A 15,461-nucleotide genomic window follows, 5' to 3' on the forward strand; every position below is an offset into this window, starting at 1 on the left:
CTGATGTGTTCAAGGTGATGTGAGCACATATAATTCAAACTAATATTTAAAGAAAACTTTTCTTCACCTCTTTTTACCACATGACAAATGTTTATAGTGCTTCTAAGCTTTATTTATTTGATAAATTTCAATAGTACTTTTGCGTTTCACATAACCTGAGAGGAACAATGAGAATTTCAAGCTAAGTAGAAGAGAAGAATGTTGGCAATGTAAGGGCAGTGTGTGACAATATGACAATATATAAGGGCAATCTTTGGGAGACAAGAAAGGCACTTTGGTGATCCTCTAATGGCTTTATGTAGGAGCTCCCCAACCTGGCTACATAGACAGTAAATTGTTAGCTAGCATAATCATCACTGGCCTGTCTGATTTTTGTTTCTGTCCGATTTACATACTATAGCTGCTCTATATTTTAAGAACTTCTGCATTTCATGCAGTTCTATTGTTTTAAAACACTGATGAGGTATGATGTGCTTTCAGAGAAACAACTGTAAATCTATCAAATCTGTCACAATCTCAAATCTACCAGGGTATGATTGCTGCAACAGAAATGCAGATCACTTTCTGTTGGATATGCTTTGATGAAGCCAGACTTTGCTCAGAAACCTAGGAATCTTAAAAAAAAATTCATGCCAGGAATTTTTGTGAGTGCTAGGGATACTGTAGTAAACAAAACAGATAAAAATTCCTGCCCATGAACCCATGTCATGACTGGATAAACAAAATGTGGTATATACATACAAAGGAATATTATTCAGCCTTTAAAAGGAAGGAAATTCTGACACATGCTACAGTGTGGATGAAGCTTGAGGCCAGTATGCTAAGTGAAATACACCAGTCACAAACAGACAAATACTGTATGATTCCACTTATATAAGGTACATAGAAACAGAAAGCAGAAATGTGGTTTCCAGGGGCTCAAGAGAGGAGAGACTGGGGAGTTTTTATTTAGTGAGTATAGAAATTGAAGATAAAAAGAATTCTGCAGATGGATGGTGGTGAGGGTTTCACAACAATATGAATGTACTTAATATCACTGAACTGTGCACTTAAAAGGGTGAAGACGGTAAATTTTATGTTATATATATTTTATCACAATAAAAAATTGAAAAAAAATGGCTGCACATGTAGAATTTACTGTTTGGTAAATTTGATTAACATCATCCTAGGTCGTAAACTATCTTTAAATCTTAGAAAGGTTTTGGTGATAATTTTCTTTGTTTTTTCATTCTTTGGGGGAAATATAGACCAAAAGATTATTGGTTTTTATATGATTCTAAAAAATGTTATACAATTTTAGTATTCACGAAGCAATGTAATCCTTTGGTACTACTTGTCAGTGAGTGATTATTTGTTAAAGAAATGAATGGTTAACAGTTAAATATGTGGCTTTGATTATTCTTATAACAGAATAATGTCCACCAAATAAGTTGGCAATGCCAGTCTGCTTCTGGGTCACTCAGATCTTCTCATCTCTTCTTTTCCCCGACTTTATTTTCTGGTTGTTTCTTTTGCTAACCCTTCAGTATCCATTCTATTGCCATCTCCCATCTTTTTCTATTCCTTTTCTTTCAGACAAAATCCATACAACACTGCCAACATTTATGTAGCAATGCTGGATAAAGGCAGGGTTGATTGATGCCGTAAACAATTCTTGAGTGCCTATGTTGTGTAGGTTTCTGTGTCTGGCACTGGGACCATTGTATTTAGTTAACATTGTCTACTGAATCTTAGTTTAGGACCTTAATTTCATTCAGGCCTTTAAAATGTTATTATTCAAATGAAATTCGGTGCTTATAAAGAATTCACTAAAACTGCTTAATTAAGCAATACACAGCAGTGAATCTATCCTAAAGATAATACCCCCTGAAAGCAGTGATGAAGCTTACTTTCTACATTTATCCAAATTAAAGTACCTTTGAAGATCATTTACCACATTTATATATATCATGAATGTGACTGAAATAAATCAACTTCAATCCCAGGTCAAATGAGGTTGGGCACATTCAGGGTGGTTTAGTGGTAGAACAATTTGCAAGGCCTGGAGTTATTCGATTTTTTTTTTTAATTGCTTGCTGATAAAGTCTAGCATATATTTTCTCCCAGGTTTAACTGGATTTTATAAACACTCAAAGATAGGGATTTGTAATGTCAATAGACAGAACAATAGCACTATTGGGCCCAACTATTTCATCTTCCAGCTGAATTTCTTATTTTCCCTCTTATTTTTTTTCTACCATTCAACACTGTAACTTACAATAACAACACAAGTTCTCTTGTCTCCCTTTACTGGGCCTAAAAATATTATTTTTTGTCATATCTCCCTGCTCTAAAACCAAAATCATGATCCCCGTGCTCTTCATGTTTTCAGATTCCTGGATTCCCGAGTAAGGTCTGTCTTCATCCAACCACAGCCAACAGAAAGTGATCTGCATTCCTTACACCAGCATAAGGATTTGAGATTGCCTGTGTCAGATTTGATAGATTTACAGTTAATCACCAATGGCAATGATACAATCAATCATGACTATATAATAAAAACTTCATTAAAATTCCTGAGTTAAAAAACTGAGCCCTTAACATGTGGGGTCTGAGCTAACTCCAGGAAATTAGTGTCAGGATTGGATTGTAGACACCCAGTTGTTAGTAGGTGTGAGGAAAATTCCCGCACACATTTGGTGTCAGAAGTGTTGTGAGTGAAAACAGCTCAGATAGACTATTGGAAGTACCAAAGCAGAAAAGGATTGAAACTGCCAAGATTCACTACCAGCCAAAGGGACATTTATCCTTTTTTACCCTGCTGTAGAAGACCCACCAAAAACCAAGAATTAAGAGGAAAGAGAGTAACTGCTGCACTCTGATTTGCTCACCTTGGAAAATTCCTCTTTGAAGGCCTTTTTTTTATTTCAGAATATTATGGGGGTACAAACATTTTGCTTACATGTAATGCCTTTGCCTCGCCCACGTGAGGTATGAAGTATGCCCTTCCCCCATACAGTGCGTTCTGTCTCCATTACTTGTGTTTACCCCCTCACTCCCCCCATCCCCCAACCTGACTGGCACCCAGTGAATATTACTACCATGTGAGCACCTCAGCGTTGATTAGTTAGTACCAATTTGATGGTGAGTACACAGGGTGCTTATTTTTCCATTCTTGTGATACCTCACTTGGAAGGATGGGCTCAAGCTCTATCCAGGATAATACAACAGGTGCTAGATCACCATTGTTTTTTGTAGTTGAGTCATACGTACTCCATGGTATACCCAAAACAACAAATGTAAAGGCCTTTTAAATGCTTAAAGACATTCACCACATTTGTCCTGACTAATTAGTCCTTACTTTTGACCTGTTCTCATATGTTTTCTCCTTCAGAGATCAGTAATGTTCATGCAGACCACCTGTATCAGATTCATCTGGGCATTAAAAGTGATGGTTTCTGGACCCACCTGGGCAGAATCTCTGGCACTGAGGCTTAGGAAACAGCATTGTTACCAAGCTCCTCAGATGACTGGAAACGTGAATGATCGAGAATCACCACTGAATGGGGTGTGTAGTGAATTCTTATAATTTTATGATGTCTCGGCATCCTTTTGAATACAGGTTTAACTTTCTCATGCCCTGGGCCAGAGGCCCAGTCACCCTCGACAGAGTTTCCAGTTCTACATCACACCCAAATGGCTCAAGCTGGGAAGAGAGAAGAGCTTAGAGGCATCTCTTCCACCTAGCAGGATCAGCTCCCACTTTCCAGCTGTTTCCTTTAAAGGAACCATTCAGGCATTTGCCCATGAACTTAAAGTGACCCACACTCTATTCCGTTATATATTACGTACTGCCCCCGGCCACACCCACACTTTCTCTCTGCCGGCCTTGTCATTCCCTACTCACACCACCAGGGATGAAGTACAGCCCTCCTGACTCATCGGGCCCTCTCTACCCACGATCTGTAAGTTAAAAAAAAATCTGCGAACTTGCTCCCTGTTGTGGTAGTATATTAAATTTGCACCTTCCGTCTAAAGAACTAGGGACTGCCCCAGGATGGATTTCCCTGGGACGCCAGGGGAGAACACAGAGTCAGGCTCTCAGAGCCAGAGCCACGGTCAGGCAGGCACAAACCGGACACAGGTCACACAAGAGCCACAAGCGTGCACGCCAGTATAGACAAGTTTACTGAGAGGAAAAAAATACACACACACACACATATATACATACATTTCGGCCACCTAGAAATACAAGTCATTCAAAAGATTTTTACCTAAAAGAAAAAGGGACAAAGGAACTGATTATGTGCAGTGCAGGGGCTGTCCCTGAGGGAAGCTACTGCCCCAAAGCACTGGACCCCTTTTTTCCTCCCTCTTTTCCTCTTATCAGCTGGAGACAAACTAAGAATCTTGGCTACAGGTGGCTAAAAGCCCTAAAAAAATGAGAGAGAGAGAGAGAGAGAGAGGGAGAGAGAGAGAGAGAGAGAGAGAGAGAGAGAGAGAGAGAGAGGCTTTGCCACTTTATGTGGCTATAAGGCCAAGAGACAAAAAAAGAGGAAATTGAAACTTTAAGTACTGAGCAAACCCCAGGTCTAGCAAACATAATGCTAGCCCTCGATTACTTACTAACTGAGGAACAAACCCCTAGATATAGAAGGAAAATAAAAGGTAATTAAATAAATTATATATGATGTTTAATATAAAAATACAATGTAATAGATAAATTATGCATATATAATATGGAACCAAATCAAAACAAAGTTCCATAATTTGATTCAATTGGAAATTTAAGATTCATGTACTAATGTATACACTAAAGAATTTCTATAACAAAATGATTAAAAAGGGCACTAATTGGCTTTTGTGCCTCTACAACATGGATTTTAATTTAACACTTTTAAAAATGCATTAATTGACAAAAATTCATGGACTTCATCAATTATAATTCTATCTGAGGCTCCCATTAAATTTAAACATTCTGTCCCTATAATCTTGAGAAGGTAACTACATATAAAATAGAAAAAATGAGTATGCCTCATTTTAACTTTAATCTGGCCTACACTTTCCATAGATATATACCCATTGTTGTAAAATATTCTATGTTGTACATAGATGCTCTGACACAATAAATAATAAATTTAAATTAAAGTAACTCTTTGGTGCTCAAAAATTGGCTTGATAAATTGGGATCCCATGAGCTGCAAAATAGTTAATATGGCCCAATGTAAGTTAAAGCAGCACCTTCAAGAATTAAAATTTATTATATACAGCCCAATTAAGAAAGGGATGATTATCCCCACTTCTCCATTTAATGGCCCAATGATGCCTGTTCTCAAATCTGGAAAAAAAAAGACTATATAAAGGGGGCCTTATAATGGATTACTGCACCATGAACATTGTAGTCCCATCCATTAGGGCCCCGTCCCTAATACCTAATATTATTAAAATTACTGATTCTATTCAATCAACAACTGGTAAATATTTTGCTCTTATAGATTGGCTAACATTCTGTTTAGTGCCTATTTCAATAGCCTCTCAACTGCAGTTTGCCTCCACCTCTGAAGAGACACAAAACACCTTTCTAGGCTACCCATGAAGGACCACAGAAACTTTGTCCCTACATATAAACTTTATAGACAAGATCTTAGCAACACCCATCTTCTTCACTAGTATAGGTATCGTATTACATTGAAGACATCCTCCTCTGAGGAGATTCACTTGACACACGCATTAAGAACATTTAGGGCCAATATTTCCTAGTACTTTTGGGTTCTGGTGGCAACATACTCCTCAATAACAAATTTTACTTCTAAATTAAAATCAACAGGCACTCCTATGAGTGCCCTCAAAAAAATCCTTCACTGTAGAGGCTTTGGCAACTTTTGTAATGCCCCCTGGAGTCTCTGGACCATTTATGACAGTCATTAGTTGCCCCAGGACCTTTGATATAAGATATTTCCCTTCTTGGCCTTGTGCTATACACCATTAAAACAACAAATGACTGGCTAGCTACTGGGCTGTCCTGGAAAGAGAGGGTCTCACAGCCCCTGAGCCTGTGACCCTCCATACCCAGATGCCCATTATGCTTTAGGTCACCCGACAAACTTGGCATGGCCTCTGAGGCCTCCCTAAGACAGGATGGAGCCAAACCTGGGCCCTTTGGTATATACCACCTGTAGTGGGGAGTGGCTTCCCATGACCTCAGTCTCTTGCCAGATGCCAGGATGCTAGAGAAAGTAACCCCTCCCTCAGACCTCATGAATACCTGGAAATCCCCTTGGGATTCGCCAAGTAGACAGTCACGGAAGTTTGTAGACTATGTGAATGGCATTGCTAACCATCATATGTGATGGAGCTTAGGGGAGAGTTGTTGTTTCCCACCCCTTAGCCTGCTGTTTCTGATAAAGGACAGGGCCCAAGAAATAACACACACGGCCAAGCTTTAGGCAGCCACCTTAGCACTGGATGACCTGGCCATCACGTCATCCCCAGGATGCCAGGGAGAGCACGAGGTTGGGCTCCCATGCCAAAGCAATGGTCAGGGAGACATAAACTGGTGAGACAAGAGTGCTAAGGGTGTCTGCCAGTATCAACAAGTTTCCTATGTTTGGAACTCCTAGTTAGAACAACTAGGCATTAGGTTGTCTGCCAGGTAAAAGAACTATCCCATGAAAGGCACACTGTAAATACGCACATCTAGCTTCCCTTCCTTTCCCATTAGGGAAGTGTTGCTAGCCACTCTGGTACTGAAATCCCAACTTAACTGGGGGCTCTCAAAACAAGGTGTTTTTGAGTATATGTGGGGAACAAAAGAAACCCCTTGTTTTCTGTCAGGTGTAACCTCGCCTAGGGCTCATTGGCCTAAATTTGACCTGAAACATGGATATTTCTTTGCAGCTGGTAATTGCACAAGGATCAATTCAACTGCTGGGAATGGTTGCAACAAACCAAGATGTGGCCTGGCAAATTATTAATGACAACTTTTGCATTAAAAAAAGATGTGTGTTGTTCATAGCAAATAATTTAGATTGTTTCAAATTCTCTCTGATATTTCTTTCCATATAAGCAGGCAAACAATGTTGGTTATTATATTTTTTACACCTTCAATATTTAATGTACATACATATAATGGCTCTAATAATGTGGGACACCATGTTCCTGGGACACTTGTTGGAAAAAAATGACAAAACTAATTTACTTCAGGCTGAGGTAATCTTTCAACTTAATGGATGAGTACTTTTTGAAAATTTTCCTGGTCTCCTAAATGTTGAACTATGTGCTTTGTTTTTCTCCTGAATTCCTTTAGCATTTAATATCCGTGCAATTCATTTGGTATTTAAACTGTTATAACCTTGCATCATTACATAACTTGCTATGTTTTACTACCTTGTCAGATTATAAACTTCTAAAGGGGAGATACCAGTATTATTTAGCTAGAATGAGAGCTCTAAATAAGATTGACCATTTTATTTTTATTTTTATTTCTTTGAGACAGAGTCTCACTATGTTGCCTGGGCTAGAGTGCCGTGGCGTCAGCCTAGCTCACAGCAACCTCAAACTCCTGGGCTCAAGCAATCCTACTGCCTCAGCCTCTTGAGTAGCTGGGACTACAGGCATGTGTTACCATGCCCAGCTAATTTTATATATATATATATATATATTTTTAGTTGAGCTTGACCATTTTCTACGCTAAGAAGGCTGTGAAATTCCTTGAGGTTTAAACAGTATCTGCATTTTATATTTGTATCCTCAGTGTTTAGTAGTATGCCTGGTATATAACTAGGTGTTCAGGAAATGCTTTTTGAATTAATGTGACATATGAGCATCGAAAGCTAGCCTTGAGGACAAGGACTTCTAACCAGGCTTCCAAGCATTCACCAACTGCAAGGACATATGGTCCAAAACCCAGTGAGGTGATCCAGTAAATGCAAAAGTCAGAGCCAAGGTCAAAATGCTGAGTTTGCAATACTGGCATAAATAAACAAAATAGTCATTGTTCCCATGGGGAATAGATGCCCAAATGTTGTCAGGTTTTCTAAGATGTCAAAGAAAGCCAAAAATCCAGATTTTGGGGGGTTAATTGTTGATGAATAATTTAATTTTTTAAACGCACTATGTAGGTCAAACAAATAAGAGGTTGATTGGCTGGTGATTTACCATTCTGAGACCTCCATAAAGAAATAAAATATAGGTTAAAAAATAGGAAAATATTTCAGAGGAATCAACTGTATTAGTTTGCTAGGGCTGCCATACAAAATACCACAGACTGGGTGGCTTAAACAACACAAAGGTATTTCATCACAATCTATCTGGAGGATAGAAGTCCCAAATAAAGGTGTTGGCAGAGTTGGTTTCATTCTGAACTCTCCTTGGTTTGTAGATGTCTGAATTCTCTAACTGTCTTCACATGGGCTCTCCTCTGTGCCTGTCTATGTCCTACTCTCCTCTCCCTATAAGGACATCAGTGATACCGGATTAGGATCTATCCACATTACCTCATTTTACCTTAATCATCTGTTTAAAGGCCCTATCCCCAGACACAGTCACATTCTGAGGTATTAGTGGTTAGGACTTCAACATATGAATTTTGGGAGGTGAGGGGGAGAGATACAGTTCAGCCTATAACATCAACCTTAACCTGAAATAGTTTCCCTCTTAGGCAAGATGACTATATATTCTGGTTTGCCTGGCATAGTTCATTTTTATGCCTGATGTCCAGCATAAATATTGATAGACCTGCTTTCCACTCTCAAAAATATCTTTATTTTGAAGACAAATTTATGGTCATTTTATTCACAAGAAATCCATGAATATTTTATAAAAGACCTATTAGCCATTCTTTAGCAGATATGGACAAATTATATTCCACTATTTAAAAATTTTAATAATTACCAGAGGCATTAAAACACATGCTGCAATAAATCAGACAAGTAAAACTCAGTTCCATTCGATAAATATTTATTGAGTGTCAACCATGTTTAGCTGCTATGCAGGAGGATGAGGATGAAGTAATAAACAAAATAATTTACTTCCTTACCCTCATGGAGTTTCTAGTACAGCTCAAAAAGATTTGAGGAACACATCAAAATACCTCAAGAGAATGTGAGAAAATATGACGCACACCTAAAATTGAAACAAGAACAAACATCAAATTTATGGTGAAGTTTGGGTAGAATAATAGTGAAATCATTGATACTTTATGAAAAATTTATGGGGACAATACACCAAAGAAATTAGCAGTTTATAAATGGATAACAAGTTTTAAGAAGGGATGAGATTACATTAAAGATGAAGCCTAAAACCAGCCACATCAATTTGTGAGTTAAAAATTAATCTTGTTGGTGCCCTAATTGAAGAGGGCTGATGATTAACAGCAGACACAATAACCAACACCATAGACACCTCAGTTGGTTCAGCTTATGTAATTCTGACTGGAAAATTAAAGTTGAGCAAACTTTCCGCTCAATGGGTGCCAAAACCATTGTGCTCAGATCAGCTGCAGACAAGAGCAGAACTTTCAATGGAAATTTTAAACAAGTGGGATCAATATCCTGAAGCATTTCTTCAAAAAATTGTAACAGGAGATAAAATATGATTTTACCAGGGTGATCTTGAAAACAAAGTACAATCAAAACAATGGCTACCAAGAGGTGGAAGTGGTCCAGTCAAAGCAAAAGTGAACCAGTCAAGAACAAAGGTCATGGCAACAGTTTTTTGGAGTGCTAAAGGTATTTTTCCTGCTGACTTTTTGGAGAACCAAAGAATGATAACATCTTCTTATTATGAGAGTGTTTTGAGAAAGTTAGCAAAGTTTTAACATAACAATGTCTGGGAAAGCTTTACCAGGGAGTCTTTCTCCACTATGACAATGCTCCTGTTCATTCTTCTCATCAAATGAAGGCACTTTTGTGAGAGTTTCTGTGGAAAATCATTAGGTAACTACATTACAGTCCTGATTTGGCTCCTTCTGACTTCTTTTTGTTTGTTAATCCTAAAAAATCTATAAAAGGCACCCACTTTTTCTTCAGTTAATAATGTAAAAAAGACTGCATTGACATGGTTAAATTCCTAGGACTCACAGTTCTTTAGAATGGACTAAATGGCTGATATCATTGCTTACAAAAGTGTCTTGAACTTGATAGAGATTATGTTGAGAAATAGAGTTAAATTTTTATTTTTATCTTTTAATTCCACTTTTCCATGAACTTTTTAAAATTCTGTATTTATGAGGGTGGGGGGGCACACACCTATGGCACATCACTTCTCTCCTCTTGCTTAGGACTTCTCTACCCTATCTGTCTATCTCTATACCACTTTGTGCAGCTGTAGGTCAGCTTCACACCAAAATAGTCCCCCAAATCCCCCAGGTTCCATCTCCTACTAGGCTACAATAGGTAATGGTCAAAACTGAATCTTTCAAGGAATTTTTACAAAGAAAAGATAACTTTAAATTAGATATCAGGAGTCATTTCTTCTGAGAGTGATATCCTTGACTTTCCACAAAGATTTCTCAAACTCACAAGTTTTGGGGGCCCATGCTCCCTATGAGCTTTCTTCCCTCTTTTACATTGCCTCTTTCTGATGTCCTTTCCCCAGGCCCAAAGCCCTCAGTCTTACCTCCTCCAGTTCAAAATCATAATATCTTTGTTCAAGTATTACACAGCATATGATCAACATGGTACTTCCTATTTAGGAGAGAAATTCAGGTGGTCTAAATTCCCATTGTCCTTCCAGAAGAGGTTTTGCTTTGACATAAGTGTTTTTTCTAAACAAAAGAATCATCTCTATCTATGTTTTATTGTTGTTGGCACCTAAAAATATTGGCACTTTTCTTTCTTTCTTTCTTTCTTTCTTTCTTTCTTTCTTTCTTTCTTTCTTTCTTTCTTTCTTTCTTTCTTTCTTTCTTTCTTTCTTTCTCTTTCTTTCTTTCTTTTTTTGGTTCTGAAGAAATTGAAGTTAATAAAAAGAAAAGTTGTGGACTGGGAGAGCAGATAATGGTGAAACAAGAATAAATTATGAGACAAAGAAAAGGGAGGAATGTAGTTGATGATTTTAGATAATCGTTAGACCAAAAGCTGGGTTCAGCTAAACTTCCTACCCCACACCACAAACATGTGCCCTTGGATTAGACTAAGTATGTAGGGGTCAGAGTATGCAAGGAGAGAAAACAAAAATTGTGAAATGCTTCCTGTATTATAAAAAGAGATCAAAGTTCTTGAATCTGTTTACAAGACACAATCAATAATTAACTTAGAAAGAGTTTTGGTGGATGATTTGAATTTTTAAAACATGTTTTCAAAAATAAAAGTCCTAATGTTACAAGACAAAGCAAAAAAAGGGGTACTATATAACAAACACAATCCTTGATAATAGACCTCCTCAAAAAGTGTAACTTTAAAATAAAGCTAATACAGAAAGACAAATAATAAGACTAGCATAGCAATTATTTTTGTGAATGATGATGTCTAAATCACTCACCAAAAATAGTATATTGTATTTAAATAAAGAATAAAACATAATAATTGTAATACTATGACATAATGCTAAAGCAGAAAAATTGAAAATGAAAGATTGAATAGAGAAAACAAGAAAAAATACTGAATGTAAATTTCAAATGGAGTTTAAAGCAAATCTAGTAATAATAGCTAATATTTGTATAGTGCTGGTTTTATGTGCCTCTTTTTTTAATTTCAGAATTTTATGGGGTACACAAGTTTTGGTTACATAATTTGCTTTTGTACAGTTTGAGTCAAAGTTAAAGTGCATCTCTTAAATATTTAATTCTCAAGTAAATCTTGTGAATCAGAAATTATTATCCCCATTCTTCAAATAATGAGACTGAGGCACATAGAGGCGAGGTGATTTGACCAAAACCACCACATACATGGTGAGTCTAATATTGAACATAAATAATTCACCAACAGATTGTGCTGATTGTAGCACATTACTATTTGTTCCAAACCCCAAATAAAACACCATAGAGAAAATAATCAGTGATTGGAAATAATTTATAATTATCAAATGTATAGACTATGAATAAGAGTTATCCATCTTTTTAGGTACACATTTTTTACATATTTAAATTGCCTATGTAACAGAAAACAAAGAAAATCCATATAAATTTGAAAATCAACAAATTTGAAGATGTTTTTAGATTAGTATTCAATAAAAGCAGAAAAAGTGAATTTGGGTAAACAGATGATTTTTTAATTAAAAAATAATTACCTGAAGTAACAATTGGGTCAAGAAATCAAGAAGGACTGAAATAAGACTAAATCAAGAAAACAGTCATAGAATCTTTCTGAAATGATTAAAATTTAACCTGTGTATAAATTGAAACTCTATGAAATGAGGCCATAGCACTTTTAGATGTGCTTCATTTTTTAAATTCTTTTTTCTGGAAGAGAAAGGACTTTGTATTTTCCACTAGCCTGTCTTCAAACTCACTAATTCTTGCTTCTGCTTGGTCAATTCTGCTGTTGAGAGACTCATGCATTTCTCACTTTGTCAACTGAATTCTTAAACTCTAGAATTTCTGTTAGCTTTTTTTTTTTTTTTTAGTTATCTTTATCTCTTTGTTTCGTTTCTTTTATGGGCTTCTGAATTCCTCTCTGTATTTTCTTGAAATTCATTGAGCTTCTTCAGGACTGCTATTTTAATTCTTTGTCTGAAAGGTCACATATCTCTATCACTCCTGGATTGGTCACTGGCATTTTATTTAGTTTGTTTGATGAGTCACGTTTTTCTGGATGTTCTTGATGCTTGTGGATGTTCATCAATGTTTGGATATCGAAGAGTTAGGTATTTATTTTAATCCTCACAGTCTTGGCTTATTTGAACCTATCCTTCTAGAGAAAAGCCTTTCCAGATATTTAAGTGGAATTGAGTATTATGATCTAAGTCTTTGGTCACTACAACCATACCAGCACCGGGGGTGCCCCAAGCCCAGGAATGCTGTGACTCTTGCAGACTCTTGGTGGACTTGGGTAAAATACAGGAGACTTCCCTGGATTGCCAGGCAATGTCACTCACTCTCTGTGCCAGGCTGCTAGAGTTGGGGAAGGAGTGCTGTGAGCATTCCCTCTTGGCCACCAGCACCAGGTCATACTTGAAGCCAACCCAGTCTCACTCAAAGATAGTGGTGACTATTGCCTGGCTACCTCTGAAGTTTATTTAAACCCCAAGGGCTCTTTAGTCTGTAGACGGTGAATCCTCCTTCCCTTCAGGGCAGCATATTTCCTTTTTGCTCAGGGTGCATCTGGAAATACTGTCCAGAAAGTAAGGCCTTGAGTCAAGGAGCATCAGGATTCTGCTTGTTCATTGTTTTACTATGGCTGATCTGGTATCCAGGTTGCAAAACAAAGTCCTTTCAGCTCTTCCCTTTCCTTTCCCCAAATGGAAGTAGACTCTCCCGGAGCCACACTGCCTGTAGTCGTAGGAGCGTTGACACAGGCTCTGGCTTGGCTATAGCTGCTGGTGTCTCACTGGATCATGTGCACCTTAAGTCCTCTGGCTCTGAGCCCAAGGACTGCAGCCTTTGTGGCCCGACTGCCTTATGAGTTTAGTCTAAGCCCCAGGTTGCTTTTTGTCAGCTGGTAGTGGAACTAGCTGGAACTCGGGTTTCAGGGCAAGGATTTCCCTCTGGCTGAGCTGGTCTAAATGCTACTTCTGTGGGCACTAACAGAATTCTGCGCAGTGCTGTGTTGTCCTTTTCCAGGGAGGTCCTGAGTTTCAATGCAAAATTGCACGATCCCTTCTTTCCTTCCCCTCGGGCATACACATTCGTTCTCCACTCTGAGGGCTGATGTGGCACTGCTGGGGGATGGGGGAGGGTTGGCACAGACAATGCAAGATTGTCTTTTTACCCTCTTTAGCACCTCTTTCCTTGATATAATGTCAAAACCAGGTAGTATGATCACTCACCTGATTTGGTCCTTTTGAAGGTGCTTGCTTGTGTGGATAGTAGTTGAATTTGGTGTTCATGTGGAGGGATGATCACTGGAGGTTTCTATTTGGTCACCTTGCTCTGCCCCTCAACTTTTCAAATATTTCCAGCTCACATTTTGCCATTTGAGAAAAAAAAAAAAAAAACTTAGTCAAAATTTGATAAGTTCCCTGTGATGTGCTAAGAAATAAAATAATTTACTTAGACGTAAATGGTAAGAAGTTTGCATACTAATCAGTGAAGTTAAATTGAATAAGGATACAGATAAAAATAATATCAGTGTTATATAATCAGTATTGTAAGGAACAGATTATCTAATTTTGTAGACTATAAATAGATGAATGGTGAGAATGATGAGTCATCTGAAGTAATCTTACCGTAAAACTGAACTGTCTTCATAGACTAGGACATCTAGAATGTAAGCTCCCTGAGATAAGAGACTCTGTATTATTCTACACTTCTTCCCCAGGACCACACTTATTGTTTAGCACATGGTAGAGCTTAAGGAATTTACAGATTGAATGGCTGAGATGGATGAGAGAAAAGGTAATTAAAATGCCCAGGTGGAAATGGAGCTGGAAAATAGAGAAAAAAAATAAGATGTGTGAGTGTTTCTACTTTTTAGCTATGTCTGCCGGGAGAGTCTAGAAGCAATGACATCCCAGTTGTAATGAGCACATCTCGTGTGTATCCTTTTTTAAGGAAATATTTTTCAGAGAAGTTTTTTTCCACAGCAAAACTAAGCAGAAAGTATATGTATTTTCCATATACTTCCTGCCCCTGCACATAAATAGCCTCACCCATTAGCAAAGTTTCTCACAAAGTGGTACATTTTTTTCCAATTGATAAACATACATTGCTATATCGTAATCCACCCAAAGCCCATAGTTTACATTAGAGTTCACTCTTGGTGCTGTACATTCTATGGGTTTGGACAAATGTATAATGAAATGTAACCACCATTATAATATCTCACAGAATAGCTTCACTGCCCTAAAAATTCTCTGTGTTCCCCCATTCACATATAGGTTTTTAAATACAGTAGTCTCTCTTATCCATGGTTTCAGTTTCCTTAGTTTCAATTACCCATGGTCATCTATTGTCTGAACATAGGTGGGCACAGTACAGTAAGATATTTTGACAGAGAGACCACACTCAAATAACTTTTACTACAGTGTATTGTTTAATTGCTTATTTTATTATTACTATTGTTGTTAATCTCTTACTGTGTCTAATTTATAAATTAAACTTTATCATAGGTGTGCATGCATAAGAAAAAACATAGTATATGTACGGTTTGGTACTATCTGTGGTTTCAAACATCCACTAAGGGTCTTGGAATGTATCCCCCATGGATAAAGGGTTATTACTGTATCATTCTACACTAAAAGGCCAGGGATCTTTGGAAAAAAGACTAATTCTGGAGCTGGGACAGGGATAGGCAAAGTACAAAATGAACCCAAAGCATCTTTTTGTAACAATAAGGAAGTGCTCAAAGGTTGAAGGGCTCATGTCAAATAGACACAGGAGTGGCCAG

At 37.6% G+C, this 15,461-nt stretch overlaps 1 long non-coding RNA gene across 1 annotated transcript; it reads right to left on the bottom strand.

Annotated features, from left to right (window-relative positions):
* Positions 1-8,941: 8,941 nt before the first annotated feature.
* On the bottom strand, positions 8,942-13,935 carry LOC123647456. The gene is made up of 3 exons (XR_006738235.1): positions 13,903-13,935; positions 9,823-9,897; positions 8,942-9,102 (listed from the first exon to the last, which is right to left on the bottom strand). It is a non-coding gene; the product is annotated as an uncharacterized LOC123647456 (long non-coding RNA).
* Between the last annotated feature and the right edge of the window lie 1,526 nt (positions 13,936-15,461).

This window comes from Lemur catta, chromosome 11 (assembly GCF_020740605.2).
Source record: "Lemur catta isolate mLemCat1 chromosome 11, mLemCat1.pri, whole genome shotgun sequence".
NCBI lineage: Eukaryota > Metazoa > Chordata > Mammalia > Primates > Lemuridae > Lemur > Lemur catta.